Source organism: Diospyros lotus, chromosome 11 (genome assembly GCF_014633365.1).
Source record: "Diospyros lotus cultivar Yz01 chromosome 11, ASM1463336v1, whole genome shotgun sequence".
Taxonomy (NCBI): domain Eukaryota; kingdom Viridiplantae; phylum Streptophyta; class Magnoliopsida; order Ericales; family Ebenaceae; genus Diospyros; species Diospyros lotus.
This window is the reverse complement of record NC_068348.1, coordinates 8,854,437-8,867,500: the sequence shown is the minus strand read 5'-3', so window position 1 is coordinate 8,867,500 and position 13,064 is coordinate 8,854,437.

The following is a 13,064-nucleotide window of genomic DNA, read 5'->3' as shown; positions in this document are numbered from 1 at the left end:
CTCTCAAGATTAAATAAGGCTTAAATGAATGTATTAACAATAATAGAATGAAGCCTTGGAGAGAAAAGTATAACAATGAAAGCACAAAACACTGTAAATACAAACGACTATAAAATGTAAGCTCAAATCAATTCGTTCCCGTCCATTAGCCTTCTCTTGATCATCCATGACTTGTATTTATAAGCTTCCCACAAGATTGAAGAGAAATGAAGCCGTTTGTGACCGTTGGAGAATGAGAAACTAGCCGTTGGAGATTGAAAAACTAGCCGTTATAAGTTTCTGTGAAACACATAGTCGACAGAGAAAATAGGTTAGTCGACTATTTTATCAAATAAAACTAGCCATAGTCGACAGACAGAAAAGCATAGTCGACTATTGCTCAACCAAAACTTCTCATAGTCGATAGATCAAAAATTACAAAGAAAATTTTGAAATTCATGAACAAACATAGTCGACAGATGAAATAGCATAGTCGACTATCCTTACACAATAGTCGACAGAATGAAATATAGTCGACAGAGGCCATATATAGTCGACAGATTAAACAAGCATAGTCGACTATCCTTATGCATAGTCGACAGCACTAAACAACATAGTCGACTATCTTCTTGGAAAATCTGAAAACTTAATAGATAACATGTAGAAGCACACTTGATTAATACAAAACATCACCAAAATGTCCTCATTTTGTTTAATTTATATTTTACCTTCCATTTACTTTAATACATAAATGTAAATAAGAAAGTACCCCCCATTTGGATTCAATAAAAATATCTAAAAAATCAAAATCCATAAGAATAAAAAAGTAGAATTTGGGTTTTAGTAGGAACTTAGGATTTTGCAATTTTACCACCTCTAAGATATAGACTTTCTATTTCTTGAAAAATTCGTTAAAAATCATTTTATCACTAATGAATGTTAACTATTGAATTACCGGGAGTTAGTTTTCTAAAACTAAAACATTTTCATATATGTCTCCTTATAAGGTGCTCTAACCTTCCAGACTTAGAAAAATATGACTTTGAATTCTCGATACTTGAAATTCATTTGGTTTTCATTCTCACAAAATAATACTTGATATTGAAATTGATTTATGTTGAAAACCACAACCTTGATTCATAACTTAAGAATTAAATAAAATATTATTTTTCATCATCAAAACTAAGTATATAAAAGTAAAACAACAGTTCCTATCTAAAGCATATGATATTGTCGATGTACCCACACGAATATGGCCCAAAAACTACTAAAGTGTTGTTGTCATAGACATTCAAGTGGATCATTGGATGAGGCAATGGGTTAAATCTAATTGTATCACTGTCTAAGAAACCACCAAAGCATTGCAGATTAGGTGGCATAGGGGCTGAAGATTGAGCTCCACATGAGATGTGGAAAAGGGCAAGGAGTTGTCTCTTCGATCACTTACTAGGAGTCCTTCTCGGGATTTGCATTTACCACCCAAGAAGTGCGGGATTCGAAAAGTTTAGTGCAAGCACCATTTAGTTTGAAATTGAAACCGAGTGGTTAATTATGAGAAATGTTCTTAGTGTAATTAATTCAAGTATAATATTTGTGTATAATGTTATACATGTATTATAAAGAATTAATTAACTAAAGCAAAAAAAGGCAAGTAAAAATTAGCAATCTCATTTGAAATTAAAAAGGAAGAGACAAATGAAAAGGGGTAGCATGTGTCAATGATGTGCCCTAATATTAGATTTAGATAACGTCTAGCATGTGTGTAAAATAATACATATGATGTACCTTTATATATCTTTATAAAAGGGTAAGTTTTTCATCATTAATTGCTCTCCACTGTTGTTAATTAAATGAGTCCATGGATTTCTTGTTTGAGTCTTATTCTTAAGATGTTAAGATTATGTGACAAGATTCTCTGATAATGGGATTTCTTAAATATTCCTTGTCTTTAGGTTAATTAGATGGGGACTCTGATTAATCGATTATAGACTGGCACAAGGTTTACTACATTTATTAGTATGAGATACTAATAGGTATATAGGCACCCGTACAAACCTCCCAATCTAATGGGCCCTTTAGCTTACACTAAGTCAAATACAAGATAACAAGAATGAGAGTCTAAGAGTATAACTCTTAGTTACAGGATCTCTCCAACAAAATTAAGAGGCTTAAGATGGATACAACAATGTAGATACACAGCCTCAAAAAGGAAATTTTCAGAGAGAGTAAAAATTTAAAACTCAGTGAAATTTGAATGCTCACTAGTTGAAATATTCAAACTACAACAAAATAATCTTTTGGCTACGATTTTTTTTTCTACATAGAAATTTTCATAGCAAAATGTTAATAAACGAAACTATTAAATTATAGGAGTTAAAATTTTTCCCACCAAATATAGCTTTTAGCTACGAAAATTTTAACTACGCTACAAATTTCGTAGGTAAAAGTTCATATTTTGCTACGTAATTATTAAATTGTAGCCAATTTAAATGAGCTAATTTTTTTATCACCAAATATAATTTTTTAATACCAAAGTTTTATCTACAATCCTAAATTACGTAGCTAAAAAATAAAATTTTGCTATAAAATTATTAAGCTGTAGTTAAATGATAAGTTTAATTTTTTTAAATTAAAAATAATGAAAAATGAAAAATATAAAAAAATGAGCAAGGAACATTTGGTGGGAAAAATTTCATTGAAATTTTGTTTTTACTGAAAAAATATAAAAACATAAGTTTAATTTTTACTGAAAAACATCAGTTTACTGAAATTTAAATGAGATGGAGGGTTTAAAAAATTTGTTTTCACTTAAATTTAAAAATTTTAACTTTCACTCAACATTAATTTGGTGGCAAATCTTCCCTCTCCCTCTCGTGCAAACCTTCTTCCCTCTCTCTTGTGCAAACCATCCCTCCATCCCGCACAAAATTGGGTTCTCTCTCGTGCAAAACCTACTCTAGAAGGCAAAGCAACCCAGTTTCATGCTCCCAATTCTCGTCAAATCCAAATACAAAGCAACCCAGAACAACCTAGAAGGCGATTCTGTAGGTAAACCACTCTAGAGCTTCAATCCCAGAAGGCAAAGCAAAGCAAAGCAACCTTCATCCCCAGAAGGCAATTCTGTCGGTAAACCACTCTAGAGCTTCAATCCCAGTGAAGAACAGCCTTCATCCCCACCAAATCCAAAGCGTTCAATCAATCCCAGCGAATCTGTTTATTCCCAAAGACAAACCCACGACGCGATAATCTGGTAGTTCGAAGACCTCTGGTACGCCAATCTATTCAATGAGCCAAATCCAAAACCTCATTGCAGGGACGTCAATCTGTTTTGTTCCCTATAAATTGGTTTGCCTTAATTGCTTGGATTCATTGGTTATGTTTTAACTATACAAGCACACCATATGTTTGATAAAATGCCTAATAAGTGATCTGACTACTCTTATACATTTTGTATGTTTAAGAGTTTAGTTAATTTGATACTCTATGTGTGTAACATACATATTCCATCAAATAAGTGTTCGTATAACATTTTACCGGCGATTGATTTTTATATGCTATTTATTGGGAAATCTGAACACTTTATTGTTATTTGTTTGACTTAAGATGTTTGATTCTTAACTGCTACACAAAGAAAATTAACAAATTAATGAATTCTGTTGTTCCAGCTGTATATTATCGAAAGGCTAATGTACGTGGAAACTAGGATGATTTAATCAATGTAGACATGTTAAGTTAGAATTGAGGATGAGTTTTGAGAGAAATCTTGTTATCCATTTTGTCAAAGTCAAAAGAAGTGTTTTTTGGCAAAAGAAAGAGAACCTCATTTAACAACAGACCCGAATATCACACCAACTTACATTATAAAGATCACGAGAAAGTGTGCAATTGGAGGTCACAGTTGGTGAGGCCAGACAGGAGTGGTTTCGTTCGATTCATGGGTTAGCAAGGACCAGATAGAGTAACTAGAAGTGAAAGCCAGAAAAGTGAATTGAATGTCCAGCAAGTGAGAATGTTAAAGGGAAAAGATGCAGCAGCATGTACAGGTAACTGGAAGCAGGAAAAACAGTAGACAGTAAGGGAAGAAGGTGGTAATTAGACAATAAAACATCGGAGGGGCATAACTTTGCGCTGGGTGCACTGTTTTGGGCGATCTCGATGCCTATTTCACGTATTTTTTCAAGATTTATGCGTGGAAAATAGTCATAGGCGGTTTAGTCCAGCACTTTTGCAAAAAAATGCTTCTTTTTTCCTTAAGTCTCATTTTTCCTCAGATTTGGTGAAAACTGTGAAGAAAAAAATCCAGCTAACGTTCTTCCAATAATGAGCTACAACAATCAATTAAGGCCTGATCATCATAGTTGGGGATGTACCCCAGGCACACGAGCAACTAGGAGCAAATAACAAATAGTGTTCTTGGTTTACTTTTTGAATAAATAAGTTGTTACATGACATAATTCACACGTGATCAAGTTCGGTTCATCTGGTCTCTGTTTCTCATATCCATCCACAAGGTCTAAGGTTCAATTCTGATACACTTTGAGTTATTTTTCCATTTTCCTTCAAAGAATTTGATTCATATATATATATATAATTTATATTCATGCAATTGGTCTGTCCGTCTTTGTCTCATAATTCCATGTGCAAGGTCTATGGTTCAATTCTCACAGGAATTGATTTTTCCATTTTCCTTTAAATAATCTGATTCATGTATAAAAGCTTATTCATGTTCCAAACCTTTTTACTTGCTTAATGGTTCGTCTGTCTGTCTCTCGTTCACAATTGGACGTGCCATGTATACGGTTCTATTCGTGCACACACCTCTCTTGGAATTTATTTTGCTTTTCCCTTCATCACATTGTTAATAAAGCATGTATGAAAATAATTATAAAATAAAAAATAATTATATATTGATTACATAAATACTTTATGTTTGATGATGTATGAAAATTGAAATGGCATAAATAGACTAAAATAAATTGAAACAATAAATCCCATCTGTATTTATTTACACTAGTTAACATAAAAAATACCATTAGATTTATCTAGCACAACAAAATATTCTAAATAAGTGGAATACCATAATTTAAGTTTGATGATATTGTTTTATTCTTAATTTTTCTTTTATTTTTTATGTGATTTAGAAAGTGTCCAAAGTCATGGATAAAAGTTGGATGTCTACCGAAAAATGGTCTAAGGTCTATGTGCATGGAGTTCAGTCTTTCATGAAATTTGTTAGAGATAATATGGGTCAAGAATGTGAAATCTGATGTCCTTGTGAAAATTGTTTAAACTTAGACAAAAGAAACCAAAAAGAAGTACTTAGACATCTCCTAGAGCGAGGTATAGACAAAGATTATATTCGGTGGATCTATCATGGGGACTGCTCTGAGTATAAAATTCTTGACAGTGTTCATGATGATGATAGGGATATATACGAAAATGACGAAATGACATGGGGAAGATGATGGAGTGGAAGATATGCTCGTCAACTTAGAAAATTTTATGGAAAACAATCTTAGAAGTGACGTTGATGGTAATTTTATTAATAGAGGCCTTGAAAACTTTGACCAATTATTAAATGAATCTCAGCAAGAATTATATCCAAGTTACTCTAAAGCATCAAAACTCTCTTTCATCATTATGATTCTCCATGTGAAGGTATTCAATAAATGGAGCAAGGAAATCAGTAGACATGTTGTTAGCATATTTGAAAAGCATATTTCCTGACGGTGAGGTGCTTACAAATTCTGAATATGAAGCAAAAAAAGTCTTACAACACTTAGGATTGGGATATGTTTCTATTCATGCATGTAAGTATGATTGTGCACTATTTTGGAAAGAGTTTGAAAATCGACAAGAATGCCCAGTTTGTGGTACCTCTAGATGGAAGCTTAATGATGCTAAAGGAAAAAAGATAACTCATAAGATATTGCGATACTTTCCATTGAAACCAAGGCTCCAACGATTATTTTTGTCAACCAAGACAACTACAGATATGAGGTGGCATAAGAATAATTGGATTGATGATAAGAATTTGTTGAGACATGCATCTAACTCAAAAGCTTGGAAAGAATTAGATAAGGAGTATCCATGGTTTGCTAAGGATCCTCGCAATGTTAGGCTAGGCTGAGCAACTGATGGTTTCAATCCTTTTGGTAATATGAGCAACTCTTATAGCATGTGGCCAATAATCCTTATTCCATATAACTTACCTCCTTGGAAATGCATAAATGAGTCGTTTTTTATGATGTCCTTACTTATTCTTGGACCTCACGCCCCTGGAAAGGACATTGATGTCTACATGTAACCATTGATAGATGAATTAAAAGAGTTGTGGGCCAATGGTGTATTAACGTATGATGCTGCTTCTAAGAAAATTTTTCAAGTGCATGCTGTTGTGTTATGGACCATTAATGACTTCCCTGCATATGGGAATTTGTCAGGATAGAGCACCAAGGGTTACTTAGCATGCCCTGTTTATAACAAGCATACATATTCTCAGAAATTGAGAAGCAAAATATGTTATATGGGTCATTGCTTTGGGATCTTAATTCTATTAGAATTACTAGAGTAATCCTCTTAGTATGTATGCACGACCCTTTCTTTTTCCATCGAAGAGTTGAGTTCAAAAAATATTTTATTTATTTCTTCCTTTGATTTGTGTTGACTTTTGTTTTCCAGGTTCTTGTCGTGAGTAGAGGAAGAAAGTGTACGCAGCAAAGGAAGAAAACAAGAAAGAAGACACTTCGAGATAAATTTTCATAGTGTTAAATTTTTAACTATTTTCATTTTAGAATTTAATTTTGCTATCAATATTACATGTATTGGTTTTATGTACTAGCCACATTCAAAACAGTTGAAGATTGTGCTTGACATTAATTTTATTTTATGTGATTAATTAAAAGATTTTGAAATTATGCATTGTGCTTTAAATTTCATCCAAATTGTAAGGGTTGGTGTAGGTTTAGAGAAAAATATTATTTCCAAGAAACGGGATTTTATTTTTTATTTTTGGCTACGAAATTGAATTTAGTGATATCGTAGTAGTTTGTTAGTTGTATAAAGAATTAACCATGAAAATTTATCTTTTGATTACAAAAATATTGGTAGAGAAAATTAATTTGCTGCGAAAATTGGTATGTGAAAATTAATTTGCTATGAAAATTGGTATATGAAAATCAATTTGCGATGAAAATTGGTATGATTAGCTATGATTTATTGTAGTTAAAAATAAATGTTTTCTCTACAATTTGACATTCGTAGTAAAAGCTATGTTATTTGCTACGAAAATTAACATCATCAACTACGAAAATCAGCATCATCACCTACAAAAATCGGTATAATTAACTACGATATATGTCGTAGTATAAAACCAATGCTTTCTCTACGTTTATCGGACTGTAGCGAAAAGTGTATTATTCTCTACGAAACCTTAAATCGTAGCTAAATACTATTAGCTACGAGCCTTTGGCTACAATTCACGCTACGAATAAAATTTCGTAATTGATTGGTTTTTGCTACGAAAAATGGATTTTAACTACGAAAAATTTCGTAGAGAAAACCAAAATTTGTTGTAGTGTGTTTAGCAACCTTCAATTAAATCTCCCAACCCATATTTATAGTTGATGGTAGATAAATAAAAAAGTCCAACCGTTGTGATTGTTAGACGAGTATTAAATGCGCCAAAAACTAGCTGTTAGAAGTTTCTGAGAAACAAACGGTCGCCAAACAAAATAGGTTAGTCGACTATATTTTCAAACAAAACTAAGGCATAGTCGACAGACAAGGAGGCATATATTCGACAGATGTACAACCAAATCTACTAATAGTTGACAAACACTTTCATATAGTCGACATATCACATCCAAAAATACAAATGAAATTTATAATATTGTACACATACATAGTCGACAGAGCGTGCACAATAGTCAATAGAGCAAAACATAGTCGACAAAAGCTTGGGCATAGTCGACAGATCATGACCCATAGTCGACTATCCACAAACATAGTCGACAGAACATAGGCACATAATCGACTATTTACGAGCATAGTCGACAGAGCATATACACATAGTTGACTATTCATTTGGAAAATCTAAACACTTAACATTTCCTAACTTTGTTTCTTTTGAAAGCAAGTTGAGATTATCAAAAAAATATTCATTTTGAATTTAAACACACTCAACCTTACTCCTATATAGATTTTCATAACTTTACTTCAAACTCATTTATATAGATTTAGAAATTGATTTTCATATAGTCATTATCAAAACTATTTTATTTTTCAAGAGTAAAATATCACGACTATGCAAGGTATGTGTGTAGAATATTATATGAGAAATGGAAATTTTAAGGATTATTTAAATTGTTAAGGGATAAGATGGAGATTAAAAGAAAGGAAGATGGGCAAAATGGGAAATGTGGCATGGTATATAAAGAGATAAATCTCTCCTTCTTCTCTCCCATTCTCGTTCTTCTTTTTCTTCAAACCCTTTTTCTTTTCTTCTTCCATCCAATTCTTCTCTTCTCCCACTTTCTTTTATTTTCTCTTTGAAATTAAAGTTGGAGATTTAAATTCGTGAGATTAGTAATTGGAATCTTTGATGGATTCATCCAAATAAAGGCAAGTTCTTACTTGCACTTATTTTTCATCTTTGACTTGAAAGTTCTTGTTATTTTCTTCCCTCATGAGTCTCTAGGTCTTGTTGGAATGAGGATTTAGCCAAGAAAATTCTTTATATTTGCAAGATAGTTTATGGGTGCAAGCTATGTAGAAAAGCATGTAAATATTCTACCATTTCGGTTTATCCTCATTGATTTCATTTGGGTATTGAAATAGAGGTTGTTGCACCCTTTGAGATGAGGAAAAATGATGTGACTTGAGTTTGATGGAGTATTGGAAGAGTTGGGATGGTTTTAGGGTATTCTCAATCATTTCTGTGCGTTTCTAGATTTATTAGTCGACTATTTTGGTCATTAGTTGACTATTTAGTGGCTTAGTCGACCTTCGGAAGATTAGTTTTTGACCCAATCGACTAAACCTTTCAAGATTCGACTAATCCTCTCATTAGTCGACTAAAGTTTTCATTAGTCGACTAAAGGTTCTAGACAACTTTGCGCAGTCATATGGTTTTGGCCATAACTTTTTGTAGAAATATCAAAATTGAGATTCGTTTTCTTTGTTGTAAACTAGACTCGATAAGATTCGATTTGGTATATAATTTGGGGTTATTTGGACAATAATTGGACTAGTTAGAGCCTTATGAATTAGCAGCTAGAAATCTAAATCTTCAGTTCCAATCCAACAATGTTTGGTGCTTGGGACATAACTACTTGTGGTGATATCCAAATTGAAATCCATCTTTTGTGCCATAGTCTAGATTTCGTAGGCTTGGTTTTGATAAGCTAATTGAGTAATTTGGGTATGAGTTGAGTCCATAACAGCTATCAAATTCTATCTAGATACTAGAATTCTTCTACCGTGGGAGATTTGCCTTACACCAATTTTATGGAATAAATATATTTCTTTAGGGCATGATGAGAGCCATTGAGGGGCTAAGTGGTGATGCTTTTAGTTGTGATTCCCTAGGGGTCTTATTTGGCATTTCTTGACATGTCTTATTTTCCATGGGCTAGTGGGGCTTGATCTCCCTACGTTTCTTTGCGGAATGATGTTGAACCTTAGCGGGATAGGTTCAAAATGGTTTCTAATTGGGGTGGTGTTGTATTTCAATTTATTTACTATTACACATTGCATGGTGATGCATTGGGACACTAGGCTCTGGCTTTGCATACATCTGGGATCATACTTTGTATTCAGTGGAGGAGTGAACATTGGTATGACATGATTGGCTTGTGAGTGCCAACCTGTGTATTGTAGCTGAGCATAGACACATGGAGCATGTGTATGTGTGAGTTCTTATGTAGGCTTAGTATGGCCTGATGCTTGGCTTATGGGGGCCTTGACATCACTCTTATACTGCATAAGCCATTGCATTTCTTTATATATTGCATTGCATGGTTCCTTGCGTATGCTGGTTTTATCTGCGAGATGTACATTTATTCCGAAGACGGGAGGACCATCCTGAGGGAGCTTTGGCTCATGAGTTTTACTATCTCGGGTGTCAGGAGTACCGCCCCGATGAGGCTTGGCTTGTGATTGTGATGCGTAAGACTAGGGCTTCGACTCCCACAGCAGCCTGAGATCTTGGATGTAGTGGTGTTCATAGTTCCTTTATGGTAGCCTATTATGGCTACTAGAAGGTTTGTATATGAGGCCTTGGGAGCCATTGGTTGTGATCTCTTATGTGGGCCCTAAAGACCATATGTGTGCATTTATGCATTTTTTATTATGACCTGGCATTATGGTACATGGCATGGCTTAATATGCGATACATATCATATGTGGTGATGTTTATGGGTGAGTTAGCTAACAGCCTTGTTATCTTTTTTCTGATATATATACTTGTTGAGTTTTATGACTCACTCTTCACTACAAAAAAAGAGAGTTACTAACGACAAAAAGTTAACGACGGGATTAATTTTGGTGGTTAATATAGTATTATTAATGACTAAATATAAATCCCCTCACTATAAGAAAAGTTTTAACGACGGGCTAAATAAATCGTAGTTAATAAATCATTTTCCTGTCGTTATTGAATAAAATTTTTAATTTTAACCATAAAATAATAAAAAAAATTATTAAGATTTAACTAATACTTATATAAGTAATTTTAATATAATTATATTTTCTATAAATGTACAAATATAATTATTAAGCTATTATAATTGGATATTAATTATTTATTGATAATACAATATATTAAAAAATTATGAACATATTAAAAAAATACAATATATAAAACTAATTTATTATATATCAAACTAATTAACAAGTAAATGTTTTAGAAAAAATAAAAAAACCAAAAGTATTGCGGGAGTTATCCTTCCTTTTTCCCCTTGTAATCCCCAAATCATCCTCTTCCTAATCCCTAATTCCTCAAATTTGCTGAAAGACCCTCTATGATTGAGACTCCTGGTCGTCTCCTGTCCATCGCCTCAGCAGCCTCAACGCTGCCTTAACGGGCCACCTCCTCCAACTCCATTGCGGCCTCCTCGCCGCCGCCTCCAACTCCATCGCTGTTGTGCTACATAAAACTCGGTATTTTGATAATGTTTTGTATTTATTTTTTTTCATATTTGTTTCTTTGTTTGGTTCTTTTGTTGTGAGGTTTGCGATATGCCCTAATTTTAAATTGTAGATGCTATGTGTTTTTGTTTCAATGAAATTCTTATTTTTTCACAGAAGGTATCAAGACTGATGCAAAGGACAAAAAGTATTTTAAAAAAGGCTATCAGGGGATGTTCTTGCAACAAAATTTTGATGGTTGTCAATTTTTTTATCAGAATAGTAGTATGTTTTATACATTTAATATGATCTTCTTTCATTATCATGGTGTAACCAACATCTAACAGTGCAATCCTTCACGAAACATCATCCCCTTTTTTGATATATGATTTTTTTTTTTTTTGGTTAAGTTTATATATGTATATTACTCGTCTACATTTTTAATTTTATTTTTTAAATAGCTCTCCAGAAGATTTTGTTGTTGGGTGTAAGGCTCAAAATATTAGTCTAATGCCAATATTGTAACAATATTCTATTTTAGCTCTTTAATTTTATTTTGTGTTCTTAATTTTAGCCGTGTATTAGATAGATTATCATGCATAATGTAGTAGATGCGTCAATCTTAGTTTCAATTCAACCACATTACTTATTGAGCTTAACAGGTCTCGTCCCTTTAAAGCGTATACAATTGATAATCATTGAATCTTCTGATGTTTACTGCTTATATTTTTACTCACTCAAACCAAAATAATAGTCCAAGTTTTTATTTTTTTCAATTAGACGTTCCGAAATAGTGTCCAATTTATCAATTCAAAGAATATTCAATTTTATAATTTTCATTCGACCCTTAGTTAATTGTTTACACATTTAAATGTTCTAAACTCATTAAATAATCAATTTACTCTTATCCCAAAAGGTGAATCGCTCACCCCAGGCACCCCCACACCCGGCCCGACAGAATGTGAGGGGGTTAATCGTAGTGACTCAGCCGGGCACAGTGGCTAGACCAGTGCTCACTGCGCACAAGGAGCCCCCCTCATTTTTTAAATCAATTTACTCTTCTTTTTATGTATATGGGTTGTAAAGTAATTGTGTGTACTTGAGGGAATTTGGTATACCAGAAAGGGTAGTTAGCCCTAGTATTAATTATGTTTCATTAATTTGTGTGTTTTGTCTAACTAAAATATATTTTTGGATGGACAGAGTATTTATTTTTTATCTATATCTTGAACTTGCTGCACGGGGTCTTTCTTTAATTCTCAATTTATGGTGGGTATTCACAATCTACTTCTATTCCCTATTATATTCAACGTTTAGTTTTCTTTTTTCTAAAAGCACATCTTGGCATCCAAAAGCCATCAATTTCTAAGTTGCAGTCTTCTTTATGCATGTGTAGGGGAATCAACAATGCAGAAATAATACATTTGAGACAAAAAAATTTGTCATACTTGAGAGAGGAGAACTATCAGGTGTGCCTAATTAAATTTTGTTGAAAGTTCAATTGTTCTTATTCATGTTGACACCTTGACAGAGTAGGAAAGAGATAACTATTGTCTAATGGAATTGGTGGGAATGGTTTAATTTTCATTATATTCTACCTAAAAGGAGGGCATTAATCGACCTACTTAAGCCTGGAAGTTAAATTAACTAATTTCTTGTATCTTGCACTTTTCACTGAAAATACAGATTGCACTTACATTGGTTGTGCTCATCTCAAAAATTGCTCGGATTGATTATCCTAGAGAATGGTATGCTTTCACTTTCTTTGACATTGCTGTTAATTTACAAATAGAAAGGCTATGAAGTGTATATGCTTCCATACTCAGTCAATATGGTAAACTTCCACTTTTTGGTTTGCATATGATCAGAACACCTTTATAGCTTAAATTGAGATTAATTTTATTTGTTAGGGAAACTGATCTTTCCGTTGCATTTTAGGCTTGTGAGCAAACATTCTA